General features: G+C 45.6%; 1 protein-coding gene across 2 annotated transcripts in view; it reads right to left on the bottom strand.

Moving 5' to 3' along the window:
- grk4 (G protein-coupled receptor kinase 4) overlaps nt 1-24,865 on the bottom strand; it is a 158,337-nt gene that overhangs the window by 77,827 nt on the left and 55,645 nt on the right. The gene's annotated exons all lie outside the window — the stretch shown is intronic.

Raw genomic sequence — 24,865 nt, 5'->3', positions numbered from 1 at the left:
GACGGACACAGACAGTTGGAGCAGTGCAGCAGGACAGGAGCTTGCAGAGGAGATAGCGGAGAATTTCGAGGATACGCACTGATGACAGGATATTATTTCCTTCCACTTGGTATCACTCCGGAATCACGTTTACTAACGTTGCTGCCATGAGCCTGCGCTATGGTAGCCTACAAGTGATAAAATAAATAAAACGCCCAACTCGCGCAACGACTCGGCAAAACGTTGCGCGCGGGCCGCACTAACACTAAACTTTGATGTCAAGTAGGGGGCCGCAAAATATCATCCTGCGGGCCGCAATTGGCCCGCGGGCCGCGAGTTTGAGACCCCTGACCTAGAGGGTTCGAGGGAAGCAAGACAAACCCTGCCTTGGTGTCAGGTGCTAAATAGGTTGCCAGTCATTAGCCTGGTCCATTTCCGTGAGGGAATTAAAGCCTTCAACCGGAACTCTGGCTCTCGCATCTTCTTGATGTCATCAAAACAGCCACTAAACACAGGGAGAGAAAACTGCCCTGCATCCTATTCCCATCCTGCTTGGCTGTAGCAGTGGGCCAGGGAATACTGAGATGAGTGTATTTGCTAGTGATAGCGTCAGACTGAGTCAGGCAGGGGAACTCATCTTCAGCAAAGACCGCCAGACAATTCGCTGGAATGATCCACAAACTTCTCCTCCCCAGAGGCCTCTTCAGTCTAAAGAAGGCGAAGCAGCGCCTCTACCACCTGAGACAGTTAAGGAAGTTCAGAGTATCGGGGAAGATACTCCAGTCCTTCTACTCCGGAGCTGTAGAGAGTAAGAGATGTTCCGATACCATTTTTTCCTTCCCGATCCGATTCCGATACCTAAGCTTTGGGTATCAGCCGATACCGATACTGATCCGATACCAGTGCATACATTAAAATATATATATTATATAAATTATAATTTTTTTTTCTTTTTTACAGCTACCGTTTTATATAATACTGTTTTTTAGTAATAACTATAAAGTAATGGTATTTATTCAACAACAGGTGATTGTATAGATTAGTATTAATGTATGCTCAATGAGTTCACCCACGGAAAGGTTGTTGTGACATTGATTCCGCACGGAGGTTACACGTTGTTGCACTTCCTATCCAGTCGGCTCCGTTTAGGTTAGCTACTGTAGTAGCAGAGGCTCTGTTGTGATTTTTAATGCACAATAAATATTCAACATTCTCTTTTGAGACTCCGCCTCAGACTCTTATCATTTGGCACTAAAAGCTAAACATTGTCACTGGTATCATGGCTGTCCACATTATGTCATTAATTGCGTGCATGTGTGGGAGAGGTTGATCAGTTAGCCACGTTAGCATGAGCTAGCAGTTAACGTGAGCTAGGTTAGATGGAAACAAGACAATATAACGTTACTGGTGAAAAAGTTATTTACCTTGGAATACTCCTTCGTCAACTTGCTGTACTTTGCTTGCAGGTCTGCAGCCATTATTGCTGGATTATGAATAGCCCCAACTTTAGCCAAGGTAACATTAAAGCTAAAACTAGCTTTTCGGTTAGCTCTTCAACTAATGCTAATAACACCAGCAAGCGAATACATCAGAGCTCCCCGTCACACTGCTGTCGGGACGATGGCATTTAAGAAAGTATCTGCTGTTAAAATGACAAACAGCATTGACACTTTAATTCACGGTCGATTAAAAACACGTTTGTTTTATAATGCTCACTCTCAGTAGGAGGATACCGCACATGTTTATAAATTACGTCATATGGTATCGGAGCACAGAATTAGAGGGTACTCGCCGATACCAGCATTTTAGCCTGTATCGGAGGCCTTTCCGATACTGGTATCGGTATCGGAACAGCTCTAGTAGAGAGCATCTTGACTGGGGGAAACATCACTGCCTGGTATGGAAACAGCAAGGCACAGGACAAGAAGGCCCTACAGAGAGTGGTGCGCTCAGCAGAGCGTACTACGGGTATTGCACTACCACCCCTGCAGGTCTTATAACAAGAGGTGCAAATCCAGAGCCTGCAGAATAATGAAAGACCCTCACCACCCCAACAACAGCCTGTTCAAGCTGCTGCGGTCAGGCAAACGCCTGCGCACACCAGCAACTAGGACAGAGACTTCGGCTCAACTTCTTCCCACAGGCCATCAGAGTCTTGAACACTGAACTCTCCACACACAAGCACACATGAGCACACACACAACACACACACTCACACACTAACAGTCACTTTAGCATGAACACACACACACACTCACAACGGTCACTTTACACAATGAAAAGGTAACTTAAAAAAGAAATTAAAAAAAAATAACAGGAGTGGTCCTTAGATATAGATGGATATAGCAAGATAGCATAAGGATATAATAGTATAACTGTAGATTGTATAGTATAGTATTTTATAGTAGTGTACATAAGACCCAGTGCCTCATCCGTAGCTAACATTGTATTGCACTATCGCAGGACCTTAGCATGTCTTTTACCATGCTTTTTGTAAACTTTATGTACATTATACCTGTAAATGTCTTATTCTTATTACTTGTATTATTGCACAAATGTCTTATTCCTATTACTTGTATTATTGCACAATCGCTGCGGGCATTACCACCCGCATTTCACTGTAAGTTGTATGCCATGACAAATAAAACTCTTGACTTGACAGTCGGGTTATCAAATGTCTCCCCTGTAGGCACAGCAGGTTCAGACCATTCCTGATGGGAGGAGGGAGTAACAGAGCCCCACTCTTCTCCTTGGTCAAAACCAGCAGCTCATAAAGGAGAGGTTCTGAATGCTGTTGTTTATTGAGAGAAAAGTGGTGCATAGAAAATAAATCCATTCTACCCTGCAAAGTCATGTCATCGAGGCAAGTGCAATGAGGGCATGAGCTGGGTTCCGACAGAGCCAGCCTAGAATGTTCTAGACCAAAGCGACTGGGTTGCCTGCTAACTTTTAACAGTTAGGGCTAACAGTTAGGGCCATAAGAACTTGAAGGATAAACTTGAACGTGCGTGTGGACTCTGGGACTCAGGGTCGTCGGGACACGTTGTTTGGGTAAGTAATAGTGTAACTGAGGGGTACAATTCCCTGACTGTATTACTAGATATGATACTTACTACCACTACCTTTGTACTTAATATTCGGCCACCCAGTACACGGCATAAATATATTATCATGAACACTCTCACGTAGATGAAACGGATCCAACACAAATGTACGAATTAGAAACAGGTCTTTATTTCTACACAGCGATGGTGTGTAGAATAAGCACTTAATCACTTAATTACATTTATGAATTGAAATAGTATGCACTTTTATGGCAAAGAGTATTCGTCGGTATATCAATAGAGAATGTCCAATCTCTGAAGGCGCAGGTGGTAAATATACGACCTGGAATAGTTAAGGAATAACAGCAATGATACTTTAATGATTATATACTAGATACACTAGAGGGGGTCAATCCGGTCGCTTGTAAGCCGACAGGAGTAGGAGGGGGGGGGGGGTAGAATCCGGCTGCCTCGTCCGGCCAAGGGTATCCCAGGTGAACCCACTGTAGTGCCGTTCAATGCGCCGGCGATCCTTGGACCACAGATGAAAGCAGGTGGACTCTTTGTGGGCCGGCTCTCTCCGGTCCACGGGGGAGAGACGTGAAGCGACCTCGTCTTGCAGAGCGTCTCCTCACCTTGCGTCCTCTCCAGGGGGGGGGGGGGTTCCAACACACGGCAGTGTCGGGGGTCTTTATCCATGGAATAATCAAAGTATCCAAAGCATAATCCGTGCCTGGGAAGGCGGGCTGTCGTCGGTAGAATAATCCGGTATACAGGTCCACTCGCTCGTCGGCTCTGGGGCTCCTCGGGTGCAGCTTCACATAGGGTCAACCACCCTGGGTAAGCAGCCAGTTCTCTGCCCGAAACGATGGGGTACTGACTACGGTAGTATTCTCACCGCACGAAGCACTATATATTAACAGACTATTATTAGCTTAATAGACTACGTCCAACTCGACGATATAGTGCCAAATATGACTATTCAAATATTAATATACACGATGTCTCAATACCGATGGTAGGCGAACTTGGCCTTACTCCCACACGTGGCGTCGCGGGGAGGCTTTACGTCTGTGACTCTATTGGAGGGTAAGAAACTGGACTGAAAAGAAAGTCCTACTTTAGTAGCGCAGTATATATACGCACTATGAACAAATAGTCCCATTAGTGGTGCGGTAGCCAAATTCCTACGCGGAACTAGGACTTGTTCGTACATGTCGAGCGGTACGTTTGAACTGGGTCTGAGGGGTATGGCAGCCTGGCACCAAGGTCTCGACCAATAGTAGAATGGAGACTATTATGGGATGTTCAGTAGGCTAGAATGGATATTCAATGCATATTGTACAAGGAATATACAAGGGATATCAGGGAATATTAGAGAATATACAAATACAATTAAATATATATATATAAATAAATATATATATTCGGTTTAATCTGGCCCTTCACAACAGCCACCCCCTGAATAGGTCCCAGACCTAATCAGTTAAACAGAGACAGATTAATCGCGTTGTCTATTTACACATAAGGGTTTGCTGTAGGGGTCAGTCAACTTCACAAAGTCATAGGGTTGTAGGGTCATGGTCATCATCGATTGTGTCTGGGAGTCGAGGCAGTTCTATGAGCCTTGCCACGGGACGGGTGTAAGTGCGACCCTGGACGAGCACTTCAGCTGCTCGGACCTTGCCGTCGGCACCGGTGATCACTTTGCTTACGCGGCCGGCCGGCCACATAGCTCTGGGCAGTGATTGATCAATAATCATGACGACTGTTCCTTCTGTCAAATTGTCTCTCTCCTTTACCCACTTCTGGCGGGTCTGTAGAGACGGTAGGTAGTGCAGTAGGAAACTGTTCCAAAACTTGTCGGCTAATACTTGGCTGTACCTCCACATTCGTCGGCCGTTCGCTTCTTCAGGCCGGTACATTGTCTGTGGTAATGCAGGATCTAGCCGCCCCATCAGGAGTGTGTTGGGGGTAACTGGGTCGATATCCGCCACATCACTGGAGACATATCCGAGGGGCTTCGAGTTAAGTACTCCCTCAATCTCCGTGAGGACTGTCATTAGGACTTCTTCCGCCACAGTCTGGGCCCCAAGTACTGCGTACAGGGCTGTCTTTATGGAGCGCACTTCTCGTTCCCAAGTGCCACCGAAGTGGGGTGCGTTTGGGGGGTTGAATTGGAAATCAACCTGTGCTGGAGCGAGGTGGGTCTTAAGTTCTGGGCCCATAGCTTGGAAGCTCTCTCTCAGCTCTCTTTCGCCGCCTTTGAAGTTTGTCCCATGATTGGACAATAGGGTAGACGGTCTTCCTTTCCGTGATGTGAATCTACGGAAGGCCATAAGGAATGAGTCTGTGCTCATGGTCGGGAGAAGCTCGATGTGTATCGCTCTGGTGGTCATGCATTTGAATACAATACCCCACCGCTTCTCGGTTCCTCTTCCTTTCTTTATATGCAGCGGGCCAAAGCAGTCCATACCCGTTGAGTGGAATGGCTTGTCACCGATTCGGAGGCGACATGGAGGAAGGTCAGCCATCCTTGGTATGCTGGGCTGCGCGCGCCACTTGCGGCAGTCTAGACATGTTCGCTGGAAGCGTCGTACCGCCTCTCTTCCTTGTAGGATCCAGTAACGATGTCTGATTTCCGCGAAGACTCTTTCTGCTCCTGCGTGATGTACATCCTCATCGTATTTCTTTATAATCAGCTCTGTGACCTTGTGTCGGCTGTTCAATACGATCGGGTATTTAATGTCATCCGGTAGATTGGGGGCTCTGCGTAGGCGACCACCCACTCTGATGAGGGTATGAGCGTCGCTCTCGGGGGCCAGGTGAATTAATCTGCTGTCGGATGGGACGGGCTTTCCTCCCTGTAGACAGGCCAATTCATCGGGGAACGAGTCTCTCTGGGCTCGCTGCAGTAGAAGCAATTCTGCTTCCTCGTAGTTAGCTGCTGACATATCAGCGGGGGACTTGCACTCCGGGTGGTACCGCAGGAATGTTCTTTGTTGTGCACTCTCTATGGACGTGCAATCGTCTATGTTAGGGTCGGTGGAGGCTACGGTGCTCAATCCACAGAACACAGACTTCTTAATTTCCACCTCCTCTGGACTTGCTTCCCTCGGGATAGGCATGGGCCACTGTCCTTCCGGGAGTCTTAGGAATGCGGGGCCGTCACTGTAGACATTGCGACGGGTGAGGTCATCCAGGGGCATCCCCCGGGTGATGACGTCAGCTGGGTTCTGTTTTGTATCAACGTAGCGCCACTCTGTTTCTCCGGTTAACTCTTCGGTTAAGTCTTGAATCTCGGTGACTCTGACTCCCACGAAGACTTTGTACTTGCATGAGTCCGATTTGATCCAGGCGAGTACCGTCGTGGAATCTGACCACAGGATTGTTCTAGACACCGGTATGGTGAGCTCACGTTGGATGAGCGTGGCTAGGTGCGCTCCGGCTAGGGCTGCGCAGAGCTCTAGACGTGGGATAGATTGTTGCTTGCGTGGGGCTATTCTCGAGCGGGCGAGGACAAATGCTGTGTAGATCTCTCCCCCCTGGTCTTGGGCCCGCAAGTAGGCTACTGATCCGTATGCGACCTCTGAGGCGTCACTGAAGACGTGTAAGTCCATTTTACATGTCTCTGGCCTCACCGTGGGTGGGAAGTAGCTTCGGCGCATATTAACGCCTGGGAGTGAGTGGAGCTCCATCTCCCACTCTCTCCAGGTGGATGCAAGGTGTGCGGGAATGGGGTCGTCCCAGCCCTGGTCCTTGTCCCACAATGCTCGTACAATCATTTTTGCCCTGGTGGTGTACGGTAGAATACATCCTAGCGGGTCATATTGTCGGGCGAGTGTTGTGTACACACTCCGTCTGGTGGTCGGCGCCGCCGCCGGCCTTCCCTGCTCCGTAGTCAGGGGCTTGTGTCTGTAGTGAAGCGAATCTGTTTTGAATCGCCACACCAATCCCAGGGTCATCTCCTGGGCTTCTCCCGGGATTGTAGCCATCCAGGTCTCGCTGCTGGCTGCCTTGTCCTCGGAGGAGAGGCTGCGCAGTACTTGCGGATCGCTGCTGGCCCACTGCCTGAGATCAAAGCCGCCTTTGATCAATGAGGCGCGGAGTTTAATCAGGAGAGCCTCGGCTTCTTCCTGGGTTGAAAGGCTTTGTAGACAGTTGTCTACGTAGAAGCTGTTCTTTACGCTGTGTCGGACCTCTTCGTCCGCTGCTGGGTCCTCTGCTACATGTTTCTGTAGTGCAAATGTCGCACAGCAGGGGCTGCACGTCGTTCCGAAGGGGAGGACTTCCCATTGGTAGATGGCTGGGTGCTCATCTCCTGGCTTCTCTCTCCATAGGAACCGTAACAGGGGCTTGTCCGCCTCTACTAATCTCACCTGCAGGAACATTCCTTTAATGTCCCCGCTGATGGCCACCTTTTCCTGGCGGAAGCGGAGTAGAACGCCGAGTAGGGAGGGGCCGAGTGTGGGACCGGGCAGTAACTCTTTATTCAGATTTTGGGATCCGATCTGGTAGCTGCAGTTAAATACTATGCGGTCTTTACCGTTGTGATGGACCTTGTGGTGGGGCACGTACCACGATTCAGTGGTCTGGTCAGCCTCTTTAATGTCCATCTTTGTGACGTGTCCCGCTGTGATGAGCTTCTCAATCTCAGCGCGGTATACACTCTCTTGGGCGGGGTTCTTGGCTAAGCGCCGCTCCGTGTTCAGCAGGTACCGTTCTATGGCGTCTGTCTTGGCGTGGAAAGTAGGCATTCCTTCTCGCCGCAGGAGTGGCGTGGCGTATCTCAACACGCCGTTGACCGGGACTCTCTTGGTCCCTGTCTCGAGGAGGTGAATGGCGTAAATGTCATCTTTAGAGCGAATGTCTTTCTTTCCGTTCTTAAAGGGCATTTGTTCCAAGGTCCATAGCCGCTCTACGTGTTGCAGGAGTGCGGTTTCTCCCTCTGTGACTCGGGAGTGGAGACATCTAGTGGCTGTACTTCGGTTGAGAGATTTGGCGAGCGGGCCTTGGAGAGTCCATCCCAAACGGGTCTCGACTGCTGCAGGGCAGCCTCGGGGTCCGGTATGAACCCGGTCTATCGGGACAATGAGGTCTGCATGGTCGGAGCCTATCAACAGGGTCGGCATAGCATTGTCTATGAGCGGGATCGGTAACTTGCGCAGATGTGCATATTTCTCCATCAGCTTGGCGACGGGGTATGTGTACCGCGACAGTCCTATTTCTTGGCTGGTGAAAGCGTCTGCAATCTGGTACCGTCGCTCAGGCTGGCCGCTTGCTGCGATAGAGAATGAGACATTCTCGCCCTTTATCGTCTTCAAATCTCGTCTTATTGTCCGAATTGTCATTTGGGTTTCGCTTCCCCGCAGCCCTAGCTGGGCCGCAGCGGAGGCGAGCAGCAGGGTCTTCTCTGACCCGTCATCGAGGACGGCGTAAGTGTCCAGGACTTTATTCTGGTAGCTTAGTGTCACACGCACTACTTTTAGGAGTACTCGGGCTCCACTGCTGCTGGCGGGATCGATGTACATGACGCTCGCTTTGCGGCTGGATGGTGCAGGTGAAGGGCGCCGTCTGTTACTGTCGTGAAGTATGTCCAGATGGGCTCCATCGCACTTGGTGCACCTTTTCTTTAAGCGGCATTCGGCTGCCATGTGTGAGCGCGCACAGCGAAAACAGCGCTTGTTGGACTTTATCCATTGACCTGCTTCCTCCGCGTTCAGCTTGGGGAAGGAGTCACATTGCGCTAGCCAGTGTTCTTTCTCACAGTAGGGGCACACTATCTTCCACTTCTCCGTTCTGGAGGGGGTACTGTGGCTCCTGCTGCTCGGTACTGACTCCGATTGGTGCATCACAGTCACCGATCTTCTTCCATCATTTAGTCGTCTGGTTCCTTCTCTGGAGCCAGGGGTGCTCCGTCCGAATGTATCTAGCCGTAGGCTGCTGACTTCTCTCGCCAGGAAGTCTGCTAGATCGAGGAGGTTCGGTTCGGGGCCATTCGGGTCTCTGTGGTCCCTCTGCCGCCTAAAGCGCTCCTGACGAGCGGGCGGCAGCTTCTCCAGGATCCTTTCCACATTTGAGTTGGCGTAAAGTTCATGCCTCCCCTTCTCTCTTTGCGCTCCCAACATCCCTACCAGGGACTGCACTCTGATGGACAGGTCGTCCAGTGCTCGATTGTCTATTGCTGGGGGTAAGCGGTCGATGTGTCGGATCTCCTGGATCACGTAATCCCATATGCGCCCATACCTCTGGTCCAATGCTACCAGCGCTGCTGTGTATGGGGTGGTGGAAGTCGCGTAGGCGAGCGCTATATTATGTGCGCGGGGCACCTTTAAGTGCTTCAGTAGGATGGCGTATTTGTGGCGTTCATCCAATACATCCACCAACATGGTCTCCAGACACATGCGGAGTTCTGTATACTGGGCCCGGTTCTCTTGGGTGAAGTCGGGTACCATAGGCGTGCCAATGTATGACGCTGACTGTGGATACATCGGCGAGCGTTGGGGGAGAGGCCTCCTAGGCGAGTCTCCTCCCGCTCCTTGGTATGGGCTGGTACCGCCAGTGTACCATGGCCCGCTTGTCCAGGTGCTGTTCCTCGGTGCGGGTCGTGCGTCGTGCTCACCCGTGTATAGAGTCGGGGGTCTGTAGCGCAGCTCCGCGGGAGTATAGCCTGGGCTGTACCGGACCTCCTGGTCCGGTAGAGTACTGTGCTGTCTTCGGGCGTGGTTCTCCTCCTCTTCCTCTTCGTCTTCGGTTAGGTCATCCAGTGCTTGTAGTCTCTGGTTTAGCCTCTCCACAGGATATGCTGCTCCTTCCCGGTTGCTAGGTCTCGCTTGGACCGGTGGGGGGAGGTGGTCTGTGGGGGGTATAGACCTCGTCTGTTGGTCAAGTTCAGGGTTGTTTACTCGGCTAGGGGATGCCGCCCTGGAGGTGTGTCTAGACGAGTTCCTGGAGCCTCTGGCGGAGGGAGAGGGTGTTGTCCGTCTGATCAGCTGTTCTATTAGTTGCGACTGCTGTCTGTCGCGCGCTGCGTCCCGTTGAGCACCGGCTCGTTCTCGGGCCACATTCTCTTCCATCTGAATGCGTCTTATTTCTAGACGTATCTGCTCGTGTTCGCTTCGCTGCTGGATCTGCAGTCGGTCGCGTTCAGCAGCGGCGTTCAGGCTGATGAGGAAGGCCTGCTGTAGGGTCCTCTCTGCCTCGCTGGGAGAAGGCGGTTGTATAGGGGAGCCTTCCCTCGGGGTACTCCTTGCGGAGCCTTGGAGTTCTATCTCCACGGTGCTCTCCCCGTCTTCTTCCGTGCCGAGTTCTCTCTCGGTAGCGTTGTATTCCTCCCGGGACTCATCGGGGACTACTTCTTCAGTACTGGCGGGGTGTGAAGTCATGTCTGGTTCCCACTGGTCCCCACCGTGAACTTGGTCAGTTACATTAGAGCCCGTAGGGGCCTCTATGGTCGGGGTAGTCTGGGCGTTGGGGTTAGACATACTTTTACTTTCTAGTTTTACCGCGTTTACTGTTAGTAGAAGACTAGGTTGTTGACTGACAGCGTAAGCCTCTAAGTACTGAGGGAGCCGTCGTTCGCGCTGCGGGCGTTGGTTAGGAGGATCGTTTCGTGGAGTGTTCATCATAGGCCATTTCAATATTAATAACACTATATTAATATTACACTAATTACCATCCGGCTCGAAGGACCAATTGTAACTGAGGGGTACAATTCCCTGACTGTATTACTAGATATGATACTTACTACCACTACCTTTGTACTTAATATTCGGCCACCCAGTACACGGCATAAATATATTATCATGAACACTCTCACGTAGATGAAACGGATCCAACACAAATGTACGAATTAGAAACAGGTCTTTATTTCTACACAGCGATGGTGTGTAGAATAAGCACTTAATCACTTAATTACATTTATGAATTGAAATAGTATGCACTTTTATGGCAAAGAGTATTCGTCGGTATATCAATAGAGAATGTCCAATCTCTGAAGGCGCAGGTGGTAAATATACGACCTGGAATAGTTAAGGAATAACAGCAATGATACTTTAATGATTATATACTAGATACACTAGAGGGGGTCAATCCGGTCGCTTGTAAGCCGACAGGAGTAGGAGGGGGGGGGGGGGGGTAGAATCCGGCTGCCTCGTCCGGCCAAGGGTATCCCAGGTGAACCCACTGTAGTGCCGTTCAATGCGCCGGCGATCCTTGGACCACAGATGAAAGCAGGTGGACTCTTTGTGGGCCGGCTCTCTCCGGTCCACGGGGGAGAGACGTGAAGCGACCTCGTCTTGCAGAGCGTCTCCTCACCTTGCGTCCTCTCCAGGGGGGGGGGGGTTCCAACACACGGCAGTGTCGGGGGTCTTTATCCATGGAATAATCAAAGTATCCAAAGCATAATCCGTGCCTGGGAAGGCGGGCTGTCGTCGGTAGAATAATCCGGTATACAGGTCCACTCGCTCGTCGGCTCTGGGGCTCCTCGGGTGCAGCTTCACATAGGGTCAACCACCCTGGGTAAGCAGCCAGTTCTCTGCCCGAAACGATGGGGTACTGACTACGGTAGTATTCTCACCGCACGAAGCACTATATATTAACAGACTATTATTAGCTTAATAGACTACGTCCAACTCGACGATATAGTGCCAAATATGACTATTCAAATATTAATATACACGATGTCTCAATACCGATGGTAGGCGAACTTGGCCTTACTCCCACACGTGGCGTCGCGGGGAGGCTTTACGTCTGTGACTCTATTGGAGGGTAAGAAACTGGACTGAAAAGAAAGTCCTACTTTAGTAGCGCAGTATATATACGCACTATGAACAAATAGTCCCATTAGTGGTGCGGTAGCCAAATTCCTACGCGGAACTAGGACTTGTTCGTACATGTCGAGCGGTACGTTTGAACTGGGTCTGAGGGGTATGGCAGCCTGGCACCAAGGTCTCAACCAATAGTAGAATGGAGACTATTATGGGATGTTCAGTAGGCTAGAATGGATATTCAATGCATATTGTACAAGGAATATACAAGGGATATCAGGGAATATTAGAGAATATACAAATACAATTAAATATATATATATAAATAAATATATATATTCGGTTTAATCTGGCCCTTCACAACAAATAGGGATGCACGATATTGATTTTTTGACACCGATATCGATACGATAACTTTATGCTCCTCAAGCCGATAACCGATACCGATATTTATTGTATTATAATATTTTTTTTTAAATGTATATATATATATATATTTCTTTTTTTTTTATCAATTTTTTTTTTTTTAGTATTTATAAGCTCCGACGTCATCGGTACTGGAGAAATTATGGAGTTTTTTTTTTAGGAATTTAAACGTCGCAAACTAATCTTGTTGGCCGTCGTCTATATCTCTCCTGCCTCTGTGTCTCTGCCTGCGCGAGCACACACACACACACACACACACACACACACACACACACACACACACACACACACACACACACACACACACACACACACACACACACACACACACACACACACACACACACACACACACACACACACACACACACACACACACACACACACACACACACACACACACACTGCGCTGCCGAGTACAGACAGCTCTGCTCTCATAATGGCGGACAGAACGAAACGTTCAAAAGTCTGGGTCTATTTTACTAAAGTCGATGCTGACAACGCTCGTTGCCACAAGTGCAACAAGACATTTGCCAGTAATGTATAAGCGCTGGTACTTGTCAATGTGGCTGGCGGGGAGATAACGTTAGCTCCGAGTAGAGTAATGGCTGACAATCCTGAGGTAAATAAACGAACGAGAGCTTCTGATTGGTGGTAAGAAGAAGAGGTGGGTGCAAGCGGTGGGACGTAATTGGCAGATCGACTGTCTGTCTCCGAATGTAACGTGACTACGTCACAGCCAAGAAAGGGAGCGCTGGATTTGTGAAAAACTCCCTGTTCCTAAACCACACGCTATCAGTTTTACCACAGTACTGGCAAAACGGGAGGAGGCTATAATAAAAACAAGCGCCCTTCATCCAAATCCACCCACACCGGATTTCTTTTAACCAAAAAATGTATTATATGTTATCGGAGCTATCAATAACGTTATCGGGTTTATCGGGATGATGTCATAATTGCTGATATCGGCCCGATAATTATCGGCCCGATAATTATCGTGCATCCCTAGTAAGTAAGTTATGTTATGTTGCTGGGATATAAGATATGATGGGATATAAGATATTCATATAAGATATGAATGCTGGGAGTGTATGTTTGGTAAACCGTTCCAGTTTGACTGTGTGTGCGTGTGCGTATTGGCTTTGCGATTCACTACATGGTTTTAACGGCTTAAGCTGGGTTTTGATTATCACTTAATCAATGCAGAATCAATTTTATGTGTCTGTATGTGTAGTTGTGTACTACTGTCGTGAGTTTGTGACTCACATTGCTCTAATTTCAGCCTCCGTTATACGCTATTTGTTCCGTATGACTTGTTTCATATCTGTGTCTGGAACGTGCGCACTGTTTTTTCGTTATGTATGGTGATAACGAGTATATTGTTAACTTAGCTCGGCTCCTCCCCCCTCAGCAAGGTATGCCGGTAGGGCTGCCACGGTATTGATTTTTTTCCTTACAGCACAAATTTGCGAAGCTATTTAAACCGCCGCGGTAACCGCAAAAAATAAATAAAAGTTTGAATGCATTTTTTTTTTCTTTTAGTATTCTATTCTTTATAGCATATAGCCTCTAGTCTAGATGTCTATCTTTAGAGGATGACTTTGCAGCATGAATATTGTTTGGGATTCCGCAAGCACGCATTCGTTTATTGAAAGTGAAACACAGACAACATAGGCTACTGAACAGTGAACACTGTTTATTGACGCTTGCAGTGAGGTACAACGAGGCTCACTCGAGGTAGACGGTGGGCGGGTCTGTTGAGGAGCTGAGGCGCGCGCCTCTCTCCCCTTCCCGTCGACCAAGAGTGAATACCTGTAGTCCCCAGGGCTCTGTCCCGACCGGTGTCCCGATCCCCCCCGAAAGGATGGGTGAGCCGCGGCCGGGGAAGACCGGGCGAGACCGACTTAACGAGAACCATACAACCTGAGCGCGGTGTGGCTCCGGCCCCTCGCGCGCCGCCGCGGTTCCCAACTCCCCTCTCCCTCAAGGGGAGAGGCGGGGGGGATTCGAAGTCTCCCCTCTGGTCGTGCGCTGTTCACTCGGTGTCGCGGGCAGGGGTGGTAGCGCCCGGCGGTCCCCCCCCCCCCCCCCCCCCCCCCGACCCTTTCTTCTTCTTCTTATTATTATACCGACCCTTTCTTCTTCTTCTTCTTCTTATTATACAGAGTTAAAAATTATGACGCCCCCTTTTTTTATTTTAATTTTTTTTAACACTGTTGACGCGGTTGTCTGTTCTGCATCCACAGGTGACTTGACACACCGCGGGATTGCGGTGATGCGGTTACCGCGACAGCCCTAATATAGAGTAGTGTGGTAACTAATAAACTGACCATTAGATATATAGAGTAGTGTAGTAACTAATAAACTGACCAGTAGATATATAGAGTAGTGTGGTAACTAATAAACTGACCAGTAGATATATAGAGTAGTGTGGTAACTAATAAACTGACCTGACCAGTAGATATATAGAGTAGTGTGGTAACTAATAAACTGACCATTAGATATATAGAGTAGTGTAGTAACTAATAAACTGACCATTAGATATATAGAGTAGTGTGGTAACTAATAAACTGATCAGTAGATATATAGTGTGGACTGTGTGGTAACAAATAAACTGACCAGTAGATATATAGTATAATACAGTGTAGTAACTAATAAACTGACCATTAGATATATAGTATAATACAGTGTAGTAACTAATAAACTGACCATTAGATATATAGAGTAGTGTGGCAACTAACAAACCAATAATCATGAACCAACAGTCATGATTATTCTACAATGTAGTAACTATTGTAGAGTCATTCAAAGATTAAGTAAACTAAGGACAGACACATCTTCAGATGAAAAGGTAGAAACAAAATGATGAATGAAAAAAACAGAGCATTCTGAAAAATTACCCTGGCAATATTTTTATGACCGGGTTTGTATCTGTGTTTATATGCACCTGGCTTATCTGCACATTTGGTCAAAATAAAAACCTACATCCAACTCTGGACGACCCAAACCCATGTCGACAGCCAGTTCTTTATATCCATTCTGAGGTCCATTTTGTAACTTGGTATAATCATGGTCTGGAAAATGTTAGAAAGGGAACGCCTTTTAAATATATATATATTTTATTTTTTTTATAAACAGAGCCTTTAAAACGAACAGGTGAGCACAGATCTGGAAAGACAGTGATTTCCTTGGCCAGGCTCTGAGCGTGTGTGTGTGCGTGTCCACCCCAGACTGTAAATCATTTGAATATTAGCGTGGAAGCCAGCATTCCTCCAATGAAAAATGTCCTCTTTGCGTAAGAAACCCTTCTCCCCAGTCCAGAAGAAAAACAACTATGAAAGAAAGCGGGGGGGGGGGGAGAAAGAAAGAGAGGGAGAGAGAGGGGAGAGAGGGATGATGGAGAGATGGGATGTGTCTAAGGAATGCGTGTGTCTTTAGGGAGACAGATGAGTGGAGGCCAGTGCTCCCTGCTGCTATGCAACAAGAGCTCTCAGTTGGTCGGTCGGTCCGTCCGTCCGTCCGTCCAAATAGCTCCGGTTTCAGTGCCGTGTTCTACTAGCTAATGTGTCTACAGCGCACGGTGAACTCCAAAAATAATAGACATACATGTGTGTGTTGGACAGACACCAGGAGATTGGGGGGGGGGGGGGGGGGGGGGGGGGAGAGAGAGAGAGAGAGAGAGAGAGAGAGAGAGAGATTAGTGTAAGGCTAACAGACAGAATGGCTACGGACTCCTTAATGTAATCTAAGCTTCCTAGAAGTACTGGACTTGTCAAGGCTATGGTCGAATGTCTTATCAAGACAAAACAAAGACACAGCTCCGACCCTCTCTACTGTACTATTGTTTTAGCTTGCCCATGCATGTGCGCACAACAGTGTATGTGAGAGAGCGAGAGTCAGGCAGACAAAAAGAGAGGTATATTAGACAGCTGTTAATAGCTGTAGTCATTCCAAGAGACCCCAAGTGAACCCGTTTATACAATCCCACATCAATGAATTTACAATAAAATTTTGGCAAAATCGAAATTCCTAGTATTCTCTAGGGGTGGGAATCACCAGTTTCATCACGATAAGATATAGATTCTTTGGACAACGATACGATATTTGCCGATATTACAAAGTCTGCCACGATACGATTCAAGTGCCTGCGATCGATATGAGATGATATCATATGCCCATTTAACACAATCAGTAACATTTATATCAACTAAAAAAAGGAAATGAAAATATAATTTATTTATATTTAAAATAAACTGTATTTATATTTAAAATAAAATGTATAATTTGAGCTCTTCCAGACATTTAAATGAAAAACAATATTTTGTTTTTAATACAAATAGACCTCCTGTTCACTGTAAAGTGCCACGTTTTGATATATTGAACTTTAAAATGTTCACATCCTATTAAAGAAACTTGAAATAACTTTTAAGTTCCATTTTTAAAAGTGTCCTCTTTGCGTAAGAAACCCTTCTCCCCAGTCCAGAAGAAAAACAACTATGAAAGAAAGCGGGGGGGGGGGGGGGGGGGGGGGAAGAAAGAGAGGGAGAGAGAGAGAGAGGGGAGGGATGATGGAGAGATGGGATGTGTCTAAGGAATGTGTGTGTCTTTAGGGAGACAGATGAGTGGAGGCCAGTGCTCCATGCTGCTATGCAACAAGAGCTCTCAGTTGGTCCGTCCGTCCGTAAAAGTTGAAATAACTTTTAAGTTCCATTTTTTGGAACTCACAACACACAACCTAACACCCCGCCCTACCTCTCTCCCAAACCTTTCCTGCAACAATTGTTTTATGTTGCATGATCATGTATACATACCGTGTACCGACGATAGCTATGAGCTAACTAACGTTACAAGCTCAAACACCTTATAACTACTACTATTGTCGTGTCCATAAGTTCCCTGGCAGAATACTTGCGAGGACAAAGGTATACAAAGAGGAGATAACCATTTTAAATCGGGCATTCATGCCGGCTAACAAGCTAGACGTCGCAGCATGTTGTTAGCACAATAGTAGCCCACTCGGTGCATCACAGTCACTGACTGTGATGCACCGAGTGGGCTACTATTGATCAACATGCAGCGACGTGTAGCTTGCATGATGCGTGTGCAGTGCTTTGCCTGCCCCACAGGTCTGAGAAGAGGACCTGCACATGATTTTACTCGTTCCCCAAACTCCTCTACATGCCCCGATCTAAAATGGTTCATGACAGTAGACATAATGCTAACGTTAGCCAGCGCCATATATCCAGTAGTACTATGACCCGGACGGGCATAAGGCATAAGTTACCTGAAGTGACCTCATGGCCGTGCTAGCGTCTGATAAGCTTTTAGATTTGCTCGTGCATGTTATTCGTGCGTGGACCTTTTTAACCCTTTCTGAGTGGCATTTCCGGCGTCAAATGGAAAAAAAATTATAATTTAATTAGATGCCAATGATGTAAACTACCCATAATTGCAGAGTAGGGTTTAACCTGCAAGTTGGCCTTTAAATATCAACATTATCTGGCCATCCTCAGTAAATACTATCACACTCCTCTGACCTCATCTGGTCTGGGATGTAGGGCTGTCTTAAATACTTCGAAGCTTCGTTCGATGGGCATGGGATTCGAATATGAAAATAAAATTCGAGTATGTAAAAAAAAATTACAAAAATTAAAAAAAAAAAAAGAAAAAAAAATTGATAAATCAACTCTGCCTCTCTTTGTTAATTACAACAAGTGATGCTGTTTGTTATTTAAGATGAGGTCGGACTCGGCACTGACAGATTTGTGTTCATTGTGCTGCTTTTATAAAGCCTCAAATGACGGCTTACAATATTTCATGGAAGCAAAGTGTTTAGTTTGTCTAAGATTTAAAAAGGTTTAAACTTTACAGCACTGACAAAGTTGAACAAAGTGCTGTACAAGTCCCACAACATAAAAATTAAAAAAAAAAGCTTCGAATTCTTCGAAGCTTCGAAGCTTCGAATTCCAAAAAAAAATCGAAGGTCAGCCCTACTGGGATGCGAACGCACACACAGAGAAAAATTATTTACATCTAAGACAATTTATATAAAAACTCTTGGGTGCCTAAGACTTTTACACAGTACTGTGTTTTCTATCCACTTTAGCCAAACACACACACACATATATATACACACCCTACTGTGAGAAAATAATAATCACACACAAAGGTATAATGGCTTATAGCAGACTTAATGATTTTAGAATATTTCAGATAATGAAATTAAATGTTTATATCATCAACTATCCAGTTAGTATTTATACTGTCTAACGTTTGGCTACTTTAAATCATTGAATGTAGAGAGAGCGAGAGAGAGAGAGAGAGAGAGAGAGGGGGTGAGAATGAACAAGAGAGCCAGCCCCCCCCCCCCCCCTCGGGTTTTGTTCTAGGTTCGCGTTTTGATAGTCTAAGCCAGGGGTTCCCAAACTTTTCAGGCCAGGGCCCAGAAAATAAGGCGTCAGAGAGCCGCGGCCCAATGCACATCGTCTGGCTTTTTTTTTTTTTTTTTTTGCCAGGCGACCGATTTTTTAAGCCAAATATCACTTCAATCCTATTAAGTTAGTTCAAGTTAGTTATTCATTTATATGTGCTATTTATGAGAGGGCTAACTTGTTGCAAAATAATAATGATAATAATAATAGCCTCGTTAAAATACTATTGTTGCTTCGGTTGTTTTCAGCGTTTTGTGCATAATCTGTTATTTAGTTTGAAATGTTCGTTGAAATAAGTAGATTTTTCGTTTTTGTTTATTTATTAAGGTAATATAAAACCATATAGTCACATTTTAGAATACAATAGAATAGAATTTTAGAATACAACTAGAAACACTGTCCTGGCCTGCTTCTAAGTTCAGTGGCCTGACAAAAAAAATAAAAAATAAAAAATAAAAATAAAAATAAAAAAACGTTTTTTTTTTTTTTTTTTTTTTTTTTTAATCATCTCGCGGCCCACCCGTGGCTGCTCGCGGCCCACCTTTGGGTCGCGACCCCGACTTTGGGAACCACTGGTCTAAGCTGCCGTAGGTGATGACGTCACACTCGAATGTAAACAGGAAGAGATGGAGATGGAGACACACGGAGATGGAAATTGAATGATATACAGAAACGAATAACCAATAAATATGAAGTTATGTTTAAACTGCTGTTGTCAAGCGTTGTCAATATAACCCACCCCCTTTCCTCACGAATGGAACTAGTCTTGTGGAGTCCGCTTTGACCGTTTTCCAGCTATCGCTAGTTAGCTTAGCATAATCCTAATGGATACCTTGGTTAGCAGCTACCATTGGCTCATTGCTCGTGTCAATTAAATTACATGTTATTAAAGGTCCGCGCTGGTCTGTCTAATGAAATTACAACCGCAACATTATATCGCACTGTACAGCCCTGACTACACTAACGTTAGCCTATAGCTCCGCCGTCCCTGCTACACTCGGGACCAATACACTAACGTTAGCCTATAGCTCCGCCGTCCCTTCTCGAGGAAAGCACTGCGAGTGTCTCTCGGCCGCGGGCGGCGCCATATAAACTAAATACTCGATGTTCGCGATATAGTACAGTACTACATCTCGGGTAGAACAATCCGCGATACATCGAGTATACTCGATATATCGCCCACCCCTATTTCATATATGGAGATTCATATTTATTTATGTATTGCATGCATTTCTACATTTTATTTCCTATTTTGTTTAATCATCCCAGTATCTTTCTTTCTTATGTGTGGAATTTTATAAAAAAGAAAATTAAACTTCAATTTTTTTTTTTAATGTTCGAAGCTTGTGCCATCGAACAAAGCTTCGAAGCTTCGAAGTATTTAAGACAGCCCTACATGCGTGAGAAGTCAAGTGTGGATTCCGGAATTTTCTTTTCTCATCCATTTTCATTGAGTCCAATCCAAAAGGGTGCATTACCATCTGGGAGACGATAGGGGGCGCTTTTTTCACATCTGAGCGCCTGGCGGGGCAGGTTTACCAACGGTAGACTCGGTTGATGAAATATGAATTCAGATCGCTAATAACGAGAATTATCGTGATGGGCATTCAGGGGGCGGGCTGATAACCCGAGATATCTCGTGATTGGCATTCAAAGTGTTAAGAGAACAATAAGAAAAGCCACCGCCACATTCATCAAGCCGTTCTTAACGTCGAAATCTGTGCGTACCCAGGAGATTTGCATGATGAATCCCACTCATTCTTAAACTCAAAAGCGCGTTCACGCTAAATTAATTTGCATACAGACATGCCCACCATCTCCTTATAAGGCGAATGAGGCGGGTGTAAAACAGCCGAGTTTCGCCATCTGATCCCTGTCTGATATATTCAACAGGAAGCGCTTTGCAATATCAAAATGTGTTCCTGTGGGTCGCTCATCGCATGTGTGTGTGTGTTAATCTGATGACATATAAAGACTTATACTTGTACTTATACGTAGGGTTGGACGGTATAAACGGTATACGGTATAAACGGTATGAATTTGCTCTACGGTATGGATTTTTACTATACCTTGTAACCGGTAGAGCAGCTCTAAAATAGCAATGACGTCATGTAACCACAGCGCGACTATTTCACGCGCATTTGCCCCTAAAAATAGATAGAATTAGTCATAAATAGATATGTGCGAACTGGAAAAAGTTATTTAGGAGCACAGAGGCTTCGCGCAGTGGGCGTGTCAACACGCAATTGTCATTTCATAATAAACACAGAAGCAAACTAGCTCTTCCGCCCTGCATTTGAAGGCTGTGTGACAACTTCTCTCACGAGTCGCGCAGTTTCTATGTGTAATGTAAACTCTGCGACGAGTCCAATGGTCTAACATGCTTTGCATCCTCGCCATTCTGGAATGCCCACGTCGCACTAAAACCTTATGTAATGTTAACTGTCGATGTACTAGTAGCCTTAGCAAGCTAACGTTAGCTGGCTCCACTAGCAGCATGTCGATGTACTAGTAGCCTCAGCAAGCTAACGTTAGCTGGCTCCACTAGCAGCATGTCGATGTACTAGTAGCCTCAGCAAGCTAACGTTAGCTGGCTCCACTAGCAGCATGTCGATGTACTAGTAGCCTCAGCAAGCTAACGTTAGCTGGCTCCACTAGCAGCCTCCTCCCTCCCTCTCTCTCCCTCTCTCTCTGCTAACAATCCTGATTCGATTCTTGAACCTATTTAATTAAAAAGGAAGATATTGATGGACATTAGCTATAGTATAGCTCAGCAGCTGTAACAGAATAGCAGCTGCCATACCAGTGTTTTACCCCTTCAGAAGCATTTATATAGACATTTAAGATAAGTTAATATACCGTGATATATACAGTTACCGTCTATGCTTCAAATTATACCATGATATACATTTTAGACCATACTGTCCAGCCCTACTTATACGTACTGTATAGTAATAATAATAATAATAATAACTTTATTTGTATAGCACTTTTCATACAGAGGTTGCAGTTCAAAGTGCTTCACAACAGTAAAAAATACAGGCATAAGCTAGCATAAAAAAGATAGACAGTAGCAAGGTATGGTAAATCAGTGTTTCACATTAGGATCTAGCATCCCAATAGGATCTCTGTTTACAGTTTTCAGTAATACAAATAATAAAAATTGTTTAAAAATAGTCCGGACATACAACAGGGTATTTAACATACAACAGAGCAGTGCATCAGTAAGAAGTAAAAAGTTGGATAAAATAGTTATAAAATTAGCATAGAACCGACACATGAATTTGATAGGCAGTGTATAAAAGTAGGCAGGGTAAGAATAGTGCAGGTAAGTAAATTTTGTGTCAGGATATCCCTAATGTTTCATTGAAATGCCTGAGCAAAGAGATAGGTTTTAAGCTGTCTTTTGAAGATGTCTAGCGAGTTGGCTTCCCTGATGTTTTGGGGTAGTTTGTTCCACAGTTTTGGGGCATAGTTGATAAAGGCTGCATTACCGATCCTCTTTTGACTGTTTCTGGGAGCCTCTAGTAGTCCAGCAGCTGATGATGATCGCAGTGTTCTTGCTGGCGTGTAATTTATTAGAGTGTTGGCAATGTAGCTAGGTCCCTGTCCATTTAGAGCTTTGTATGTAAGGAGAGGGACCTTAAAGTCAATTCTAAATGTTACAGGAAGCCAGTGTAAAGCAGCTAAGACTGGACTAATGTGCTCTCTCCTTTTGGTTCTAGTTAGCAGTCGGGCTGCAGAGTTTTGGATTAGCTGCGAAATATAGTGCGAAATAAATCGGTCAAAAGTAGGCTTGGTCAATACTGAACGACTGGCTGCGCGCTTGTCAAGAACCAATCGCGGCACGCAGTATACCGATATATATATGCCGCTGATCCATATGCTCTCTCCTTTCAGAGAGAGATGTCATCTCTCTCTGAAATGTCCGTGGAGAGATGGCATCTCTCTCTGAAATGTCCGTGGCTAAAACTCCGAGTGCGCTCAGAAATGTAGGTGTGGAGCAGAGTTTTGATTGATTGATTGAACATTTTATTAACAGATTGCAGAATTGGTACAATACAGTACAGCTCAATACACACAATTGTTAAGGGGATGCAGACCAGAGAAAGACTTTAGTCTTGTTTACACCAGGGTCCCCCATTTTCAATTCATCATAACATATATGACATACAACATGACATACAGATAGACAGTACTGCTACATCTTCATCTATACAGAGAAGAGAAGAGAGGAGAGGAGAGGTTGTAAATATGCGTTATATGATATTCGTACGGCCTGGGCAGCCAGCATCTAACTGTTCTAACAGCAATATATAATCCATTTCAGAAGCAGAACGCACGCAATAAGTTACAATAATAATTATTATTATTGAAAAGTTCTGCATGGGTTTATAAAGTCGTATTTGGGGGTACTGTATTTGGGGGCAATTGACCAATGGTTTGCTTTCAACCCATGAACTCCTTCCTCTCTCACAATTTTTTTTTCTTTTTTTAAAACTGTATTGTATTATATTGTTTGTTTTGTAAAGTGTATTTGAGAATTAGGAAAAGCGCTATATAAATCTTATGTATTATTATTATTATTATTATTATTATTATTATTATGAATGGTAGGCTTTTTTAAATGTTTCTCATCTGGGTAAGAATTTCTTATTTTGGTAAGAGTGCTCTCAACCACTATTATAATTTGTTCTTGCCTGAGAAAAAAGCAACAATAAGAAAACGTTGCTGAATCCCAGGTAAGAACAAAGTAAGAGGAAATGCTAGTCAAGAACATCGCTTCATGCATGAGGCCCATTGATCATTTGATATATCGATCTGGATCGATGCATCGTCCACCCCTAGTATTCTCATGACATGTTTTGCCAACTAATATGGCACAGTGCCACCACTCATTGAAAAATACTTTTATGTATTAAAAAGAAATCCGCCGGCCACAGAGCCTTTGTCTACCGCGCTCCCTACCTGTAGTACAAATGACCTGCCGTCGTCAGGGGCGCCTGCTCTGTCGAAGCTTTTAAATCCCTGCTTAAGACCCATCTTTTCTCGCTCTCCTTCAACCTACCCTGATCTCACCTTTCTGCAGACATGGGAGAACCTTTTTAACCTCTGTCTGACTCAACCAGTCCCATGGAACAGCTTCATATCACCTTCTGTCTGGCCTGCAGCGCTGAACCTTACCTGCTCTGCCCTGACCAATTTTGAGTGGTTTCTACTGCCCCCCCGGGGCATACGGCCCTGAGCTATTGTCTTGCGTCTCATCCTGTATACATACGCTTGCAGTAGTTCTTAGTTCTATCTATTACTTAATTTCACAATTTTCTTATATACTTTGATTCTACCGTCACCATGTATGCATATGCTCACTACACTACATCTCTCTGAGTGGTTGTCTCGTAGTGTTGACCAAGGTGGTGGATGTCTCTGGGCCTTGGCCAAGATTGCAGTGACTGTTCTACGTGCACCACCGAGGCCATGGATCAGCTTCTCACCGTCTTCTGTTTGTGGTCTGTCAACGTTGAGTTCATTGCTGGGTTAAGTACTTCTATTCTATTCACATATATGCTTACCACATGTATCTATTGCTATGTCCTCCCATAACAATCATGCAAACTGTCCAACGCCTGTCCCGTCTGCCTGTCTCCCTGAGAGTGGCCGTCTCGTAGTGATGACCAGAGTAGCGGACGTCCCGTGATGATGACCGGGAGGATGTGACCCTCTCTGCGCTGCCCCCATGCCACAAATAGATCCGCCATCAGCTCTATTTTAAAATATTTCAAAATGTTCAGTTGCTATTGCATGCACTTATCTGTGTTTCATTACGCATATGAGTGCATGCTTACCAACTGTTCGTCTGTTTTATTGCAACACTACTATCACCGACATCTAAGAAGGGAGATCCCCCCTTGAATGGCCCTTCTAAGGTTTCTCTCCTCCACATTGCCTGTGGTGCATTTTTTCCTATTGCTAGGTTTTAGTGAGTTTTTCCTTACCTTCGCATGGGGTATGTCTGGGAGTGTTGCATTAATTTATTTTAAATTATTTGGACTTTATGGTGTTTTTGTTTTGTTCTTGATTTATTGTGATGTTTCTTCTTGACTTGTTTAACACTTTAATCGCCATGGGTTAAATTCATAATTTACCATCCCTCGCCAGCTCTATTTGTCTATGGAGAAGTTCCCCTTCTTTGCAGGGCTATAACTTTTTAAATTCT

Source organism: Notolepis coatsorum (assembly GCF_963971535.1).
Source record: "Notolepis coatsorum genome assembly, chromosome: 7".
Lineage (NCBI taxonomy): Eukaryota > Metazoa > Chordata > Actinopteri > Aulopiformes > Paralepididae > Notolepis > Notolepis coatsorum.
Note: the sequence above shows the minus strand (reverse complement) of the source record. Positions and strands in the feature narration are given on the sequence as shown.